Raw genomic sequence first — 8076 nt, 5'->3', positions numbered from 1 at the left:
TGGAGCCAGCAAATCAAAAGAAACATAAGTGTTGTATACTGTGCATCACTACCACACACCGGGAAAATTTCGCTCTTGCGGAGGACGTTTATATACCATATTTTGTGTCACTCGTAAACAGGACGACAGTAAGTATCCACCGAAACACTTTCAAAGATCTGATGAACAAACAAATCAGACCTGACTTGGTCACCTGGGGCCAATCAGAGCTCTATGAAGCGATCATACGCTTTGGCTCCTACTGTTATTGTGGTTTCTGAAAATTTAATCACCTCATTCAACGATGAATGTAATTCTGATGGTACTATTAAGAACACTTGCTTAGCGCAGAAGCTGACGTTAGCAGGTCAACTCTTTTGACTTCTCGAATAGGATACCATTGGTTTTTGTGCAATGCACACCTGCAATGCATTCTGGATTAGGATAGGATATAGGTGGATAGGATTTGCAACAGAGAACAATTCTGTCTTTGTGATTAAATGACATCAAACGTAGTTTTATATAAAAGGTGTTTTTTAGGGTTTTTAGACTTGGCTCGGGTCTTACTGAGACTGTTCGTAATCGTGAACAGTGTATTTGCGATCAGAAGTTGAAAGTTAACATGTCTCTGGTATGCGGCGCGTAATTTGTACGTTTTCAGACGCATAAAGCATTTTACGTGTGTATGGTATTAAATCGAGAAAGCTCCCATTTCTTATCTGCACTTTGTATCTGGGCTTGTTTTTAAAGCTACAGAATCCTACATTACCTACCTCACGCTTAGCAGCGCTTGCGAGAGATAGATCCTCATTTCTTCTAGGATTAAGTTTACATATTTTGCATCAGAAAAAATAATTAAGGTCTACTTAATACTACTCACTCAAAGTAATTTGTTTTAAGGCCACCACATTAGTGGAAGATAAGCTAAACTATGTTTATGAAAAAATCCTGATATGAACTCCATCTGTAACTTTAAATGATAATTAATTGTTCCACTAAAGTCATCATTTTTGACATAATGTTCAAAAAATAATTTAGATGGCACCGTTTTAAATTTGGCCGAGAACTATTAATTTTCCTTTCATCAAGGTAATAATTATAGTTGGATTTTGATGTGGCACGGCAAACTGACAAACACTATTGAAATGTCTATCGAAAAATTACACTACGTGTTAAAATATGGTGAATTACGGAAAATACACAACTCCATCTGTTGAAATAATAATCCTCTATAAAGAATGTATGGTAATATTGTCATTTACCACCTCGCTCCTTTGACAAATTTGATGTATTTTATTTACCACAGATGGTGCTACTTTAACCTTGGCTAAACAAAATTTTCATATTTTTTTTTCTTCCGAAGTTACTTATAAAGGTGTGATTTTCTGTGTAAAGATTAATAATAGGCCGATCAACTAATATAAGTACAACATTCAAATGTACAGTTTTGACAAATAGATTGCGTGTCGTAATATTTTACATCTTGAATTCACAAAATTAATCATATCTTTTGATAGAGTGAATCGATTTCGATGAAACAAAAACTAAGTAATACCCCAAGTTACGCAGAGTTTTTGTATATAAGCATTGTCTGCATTTAATTCGTAGATTTTACGTGAATCGCGAACAAACAAACAGATAAACAGACAAACAGACAAACAGACAAACAGACAAAAATGACAAAAATGATGGAAATGGGTTCTGTTAGTTATCCTTTAACATGCTGGCTATTTTTTTTGTCAATTTCTTCAATGTACAAAAATTACTTTTCTACAGATTTATTATATGTATAGATTTGCACGGTAGCACTGTAGTACTAGTCTATTGTTGAAGCAGTTACAAGAACACAATCGGCTTAACTATGTGTTCACGTCTCGCGTTACCCCTAAGAGTATAAAGTTATTTCATTTTTAGAGTATTTCATAAAATTAAATGTTTATACTACATAATGTTTTCTTCCCTAATATTAAAGATTTCATCATCATCATCATCTCAGCCATAGGACGTCCACTGCTGAAATTAAAGATTTGAACGTGTTCAAATTTGTCACTCACTATTTTGCAATGACCAAATGCAATTACACTTACATTCTCAATGCAAATCAAAATTGTAAGCTGATTGATATAAGTAACCTTGTTGTACAACCCCGAAGAGAATTTCAATATAACATTGCAGGGCGCGCGTCCTATTGATTTAACTCGACCACAACGGTAGCCTTTGTTACCAGCTAACTGAATTCTAAGATACGATGAAATTCTCACTTACATTCCTTCGGTTTTCCTATTTGTAGCAAATAAATCAAGAAGAATTTTATTGTGCAATAGTTTTTCGATTTAAACTAGGAATAAAAATGAAACCTTAATATTTTGTTCTTACCTATTCGTTTGAATATTCTCTACAGGATGCGTCACAATAAACATCCGCTACAGGTTACTGCGATGAGCCTTTCTGCCAAACAGAAAAGAAAAACCTGTGCATTCAGGAGAAAAACCGCTTCATAACAAAATATATACTTTTTTTCATACGGATATTATATGTACTTATTTTTCTTACGAATCTGTGGAAAAAATCATTAGGCTTTATAACTTCAGAGAATTGTTAGGTATATGAAAAAGTTTTCAATAGGTACCTACATACATACTTAGAACAATATACCTACAACAACGCCCAATTTTCGTAGTTGTTATTAGCAATAAGTTAAATTACTAGACGCCACAGTCGCGCTGCAGTCCTACTTGACTGCAATAAGCAGTTCCTAATTCCTAATTAGTGTGACGTAGGTATGTGTGCGGAGACGTGAGATATCCGTCGTACCTACGCCGCGCGGTCTTTATGATGTGATTACTTATCTACTTACTAATAGAATAGTTTCTAATAGGTACATAGCTCAGTAATTTCATTATTACTTCCCAAAGCAAGTTACTCAATTTGTGAGATACCAATATACGTAAATTACTTTAATGAGGCTTTGCACACTAATATCTAAAACTAGCTAAGCCAGCCAAAGTAACTTCCTTCAAATCCTGAAACGTTTATCTCGAAATTCTCAGTAGGCAGTGTGGCTAAATTTGATAACTACGCCACATGAATACTGGTTCCTTTGTACTAAGTATTCCTTATGATAACGTATACAGTAAATATATATAATGTACTTACATAGTGGTCGGAGCTCACCACACACGCTCTCTTAGCGGCGTGTCGGCTATCTCGACGAACATTGAGTATATTGTACACGAGGATGCTCTCAAGTTACGTGCACTAATATGTACCTACACGGAATTCATAACTACTGACGTTATTCTGGTAAAGGTTCTTCATAAACTAATTGTCATAGAGATGTGCATTGCGCAAGTTTTGATTCATAGAATTTATAGACGCTATCACATTTTAACACGAGCAATAAATTGCGGATGACACCGCCTACCTATATCTACTATCCACTCGGAAAAACCGAACGGAAACTTCGCTAGTGTGAAAGCGCCGTGTACTTAAGAAACAACAAACATGGGCAATTATGTAATTTAAAAATCATATAAAAATATAATTACTGATTTTAAATTAAAGATATATGTAGGTACTTAGGTACCTAATTTATTTAACAGTTTTCTAAGATGTAAAGCCAGTATTAGAAACGTAAGCGCCACACTAGACGTTCATTTGTTCAATCTGCTGAGTAATGTTGGGATTCAAATGAAGTTTCTTAAGTTTTAATGCTTTGTCAGCTGAAGGATTTGCGTGAATATTGCAGTAATTTAGAATGGACTGGGTTTATTGGGAAACTGAAAACTTCCAATGGATTATTCACTATCCTCTAATTCTGTAAATATCTATCTATACTAATAGGGTAAAGGCGGGATAGATGCCGCAGTGGGATAGATGCCCCATTTTTAAAAAACCTAACTTCCCATGCTCGCGATTAAGAAACAACCGTTTAACTAGAAGCCACAAGCACCCCGCACCTAAATTAGCCACGCGCCATCGAGGGATGAGGTCGCGTTTCGCTCGTGTGTGAATTCATCTCCGCGGCAAACTTACAGCGAGCGTAAAATTTTTAAAGGTGAGTATTTGCTGTTGTATAACTTTATAAGTAGATATTAATTCCATCAATTTTTTTATTACGTATGTATATTGTTTCATGAACTATACATTTTGATGTAAATAGTTGCTCTATTGTATTTATTTATTTAAAAAAATACTAGGGTATCTAACCCTGTCAAAAAGGATAGTTGCCCTGATTTTTTACGGTATAGGTGCCCCTAGGGGCATCTATCCCTCCATACACCACGTGTACCCTGAATGTATTATAAGTGCTTTGAATATATATTTTTCATGTGTTTATGTATAGGTATTTACACTTTTTATTGATTACGAATGATTTACAGTTCAAACAGTGAAGATGAAGACAATTCACTTAAGAACAAAGTTAAGGAATAGAAAACTAAAGGTTTGCCGGTGAAGAAGACTAAAAGAGATGGGCAGGATGAGCCTAAAGATACAAATAAAAATAACTGCATATAATGCTTTGAAAACTATGAATAAACAAAGTCTAAATCCGACTGGATTCAATGTGTAATGTGTCAGTGCTCGTTACATGAAACCTCTATACTTTTCAGAAATTTTTGCTCGAGATGTAGAAAACTTAAAGCACTGTCCGGTTAAATATTATGATGCTAAGTATATTGTGTTATTTTAGTTTTTAAGAAAGAATGATTTTTATGATTTTGCATGTTGAAACTAAATAATTAATATTTTATAATAAGTGTTTCAAATATAAAATACATTATTTTTGTTGAAAAAATACTTTTAGAATATTATTGTGTTAATTTTAATTAATCTGATAATGAATATAAAAAGATTTTAAAAACTGCAAAATACTTTTCATTTCAAATAAATTAAAGTCAAAAAATATATAAATATTATTAATTTAATATACTTAAACAGTATGAAGGGCATCTATCCCGCACCGTAGGCATCTATCCTCGCTAGTATTTTCAAGGTGGGGCAACTATCCATAGGGGTAGGCATCTATCCCCAAAAATTGAGGTCTACAAAAAGCTAAAATCTGCAAAACGTGTAGTATATAGGTCCAAAAAGACAAATCACAAATAAACATAAAGGATTAAACTAGTTACATTCATAGGTGTTATTAATGTAGAACCAATATTTATTAAATTATAAGCATATTTCAAAAAGTGGGGCATCTATCCCGCCTTTACCCTATTATAAAAAGGCTTTTGCAGGGTAGTAGTTTTTAAGGGGCGTGAATGAAACTGCGAGGAAAAAGCTAGTCAACAAATAATTCTGAATTGATTTTGAATGTGTTACGCTAATACAGTACCTACAACGATACAGATCCATCATGGTTAATGCCAATCAACAGTTGAGCATCAGTACGTCGATTCTATAAAATCTCACAACTCACTTCGACATCACTCTCACTTCGCATTCGTTCTAAAGGTAGAATTCCGTGGACGCGACAATAGTCAACCTATAAAAATGTATGGCACCGTTGCCGAGGCCCGTGACAGTCGCGCGCGGCCGACGAATTTCGTAAGCTGCTCGCGGCATTGTCAACAATTTAATTCTGGTTTTACTAAAATTCTATAGATGTTATTAAGCGCTAGACCATGTTGAGAAGCGTACGGCCGCGAGCGGCTCACGAAATTCGTCGTCTGCGCGCGACTGTCGCGGCCCTCGGCAGCGGTGCCATACATTTTCATAGGTTGACTTTTGTCGTGCGCGGCTGCGACAATCGCGACCCACGGAATTCTACCTTAAAGTTTCGTGATTGACATTGTCAAACTACACTAGCGCTACACTATCGAGCGTGTTGACAAGTTGAACTAAATTAAACTCGAGATTTTGACAGAACTGTCAAAATCTGTCTATCTATAGGGGAGGTAGGGGAGAGATGGGCAGTTGGGAGACATGATCAAATCAGAATAAAAGGGGGGTCCTTTTATTCTGATTTCTGATCATAGTTTTGTTTTTTTTTTTTTTATTGGGTAGTTTACGTTACCGACTGGTAACGGTGTTCATCCATAGACTATCTGTCATTTCTGTGAGTTGTCAAGAACAAACACTCGTAAAAGTACTTAAATATTTTGTTGCGGTTTCGGATCGTTATAAAGAGAAAACTAATGAAAGGTATGTGTATTTTCTATTATTAATTAATGATTGTCAAAATCTCCAGTTACAATTATAGTAAGTCGATGCAATCCACACCTATTATACCTTTAGAAGAGAGTACTACAGCAATAGTTAATGGGCCCCACGTTTTTATTTTAGTCTAATATGACCGGGACCACCTACGTAGTTTGACAGGTAAGTAACTATTTTTTATTTTCTAGTTTTCAGTGCACATAAGATAAAACCGTTTAACTTAAAAGTTTTTTTACCGTTTTTTTTTTTATAAACTAAGTCAAAAGTGTCCAATGCTCCCTATGGTAGGGAGGCTTGGACATACCATGTAATGTATAATTTGTAAATTTTTGCTCTTCTTCGTCAGTGAAAATTTGTGAGGTTATAAATCTGCGCGAAAAATCCTTTAAAGAATCTTGTTTCAGGTACCGTTGCCAACTTGTTCTAGAGACTATTATATTTAAAATAGTGTTTAAATAAAGTTCTAAGTGTTTTAAAGTGATTAAGTGCCTACCTTTAACGATGGCTAGAATGTTTTTGCTTAAATCTTTATTAGAAGAAGCTCATGCTTTAGATAATATAGAAAAGCGTCGACAATCTGCTAGAATTCGTAGTTTATCTTTATTAACTCGCGATGATGACTATGTGAGCATATATAGATTGTCAAAGGAGCTAATTGACCAACTGGAGTCTGATTTACTGCCCCTGATAAAGCCCACAAAACGTCGAGGCAAAGGACTTACAACTCGTGTAAAAGTAAGTATTGACACAGTTTATAGTTGAAAAATTGTAATCAAGCACACAATAATAAGAAAAACACTTAGTTCTTAATAAGGAGTATTCCCTTTATGTGGTTTCCCCGCCAGCTGATATGTTTTCATGTTAGTCTTAAAGACTCTGTACTTCAGTTATAATATTGGTATTCTCTTAAGTAAGCATAAAAATAACCAAATTGGTCTCAATTTTGTTTTCACTAAATCCAGATAAAGTAGGTATTAAATTTTTTATTGATTTATTGTTTCACAGATACTATGTACTTTATCATTCTTGGCTAGTGGCAGTTACCAGAAGGTTATTAAAGAGGGCATCAGAACTTATTTATCGCAACCGTCTGCATCTCGTTGCATAAATGAAGTAGTGGAAGCTCTGAACAATCCGGCCGTAGTAAAAAAATATATAAGGTTTCCTCAAAATCAGCAAGAAAGGCAAATTTTAAAAGAAAGGTTAGTACCTAGATATAATATAATTTTAATATTATTATAATTAAACTGACCCTTTTATTTTTACAGTTGATCATGTTAGTGATTATTGTAAATTACAGGTTCTACAAAAGGTTTGGGTTTCCAGCCACCATAGGCTGTATTGATGGCACTCTGGTGGCAATGAAGAGACCAGCAGAGAACGAAGAACGGTTTTACTGCCGCAAGGGCTACCATGCAAGAAATGTGCAATTGGTAAAATGGATTTCAATGTTGTAATCAATTATAATTAGGTATAATAGAGTCATTGTAATTTATTTCTTTTTCAGATAACAGATGCAGATTTAAATATTTTACATGTGGATCCCACATATGGAGGAGCTACTCACGATAGCTTCATTTTTAATTATAGTGCTATCAAAGACCATTTAGAGGCATTAACAAATGCTGGTGAAGAATTAGTTTTGCTCGGTAAGTAGATCCTTTCCTGACCCTACTTATTACCTATTACTAGGTATAAAAACTGTGTCGTGGTGGCCTAGTGGGTAAAGGGCCAACCTCAAGTATGAGGGCGCAGGTTCGATCCCAGGTCAGGCAAGTACCAATGCAACTTTTCTAAGTTTGTATGTACTTTCTAAGTATATCTTAGACACCAATGACTGTGTTTCGGATGGCACGTTAAACTGTAGGTCCCGGCTGTCATTGAACATCCTTGGCAGTCGTTACGGGTAGTCGGAAGCCAGTAAGTCTGACACCA

The 8076-nt window shown here is 35.0% G+C and overlaps 1 long non-coding RNA gene across 1 annotated transcript; it reads left to right on the top strand.

Annotated features, from left to right (window-relative positions):
- Positions 1–7542: 7542 nt before the first annotated feature.
- LOC124640460 lies at positions 7543–7777 on the top strand. Its single transcript, XR_006985552.1, has 2 exons — positions 7543–7574; positions 7649–7777. It is a non-coding gene; the product is annotated as an uncharacterized LOC124640460 (long non-coding RNA).
- Positions 7778–8076: the final 299 nt, after the last annotated feature.

Source organism: Helicoverpa zea, chromosome 20 (assembly GCF_022581195.2).
Source record: "Helicoverpa zea isolate HzStark_Cry1AcR chromosome 20, ilHelZeax1.1, whole genome shotgun sequence".
In the NCBI taxonomy this organism is placed as follows: Eukaryota; Metazoa; Arthropoda; class Insecta; order Lepidoptera; family Noctuidae; genus Helicoverpa; species Helicoverpa zea.
Note: the sequence above shows the minus strand (reverse complement) of the source record. Positions and strands in the feature narration are given on the sequence as shown.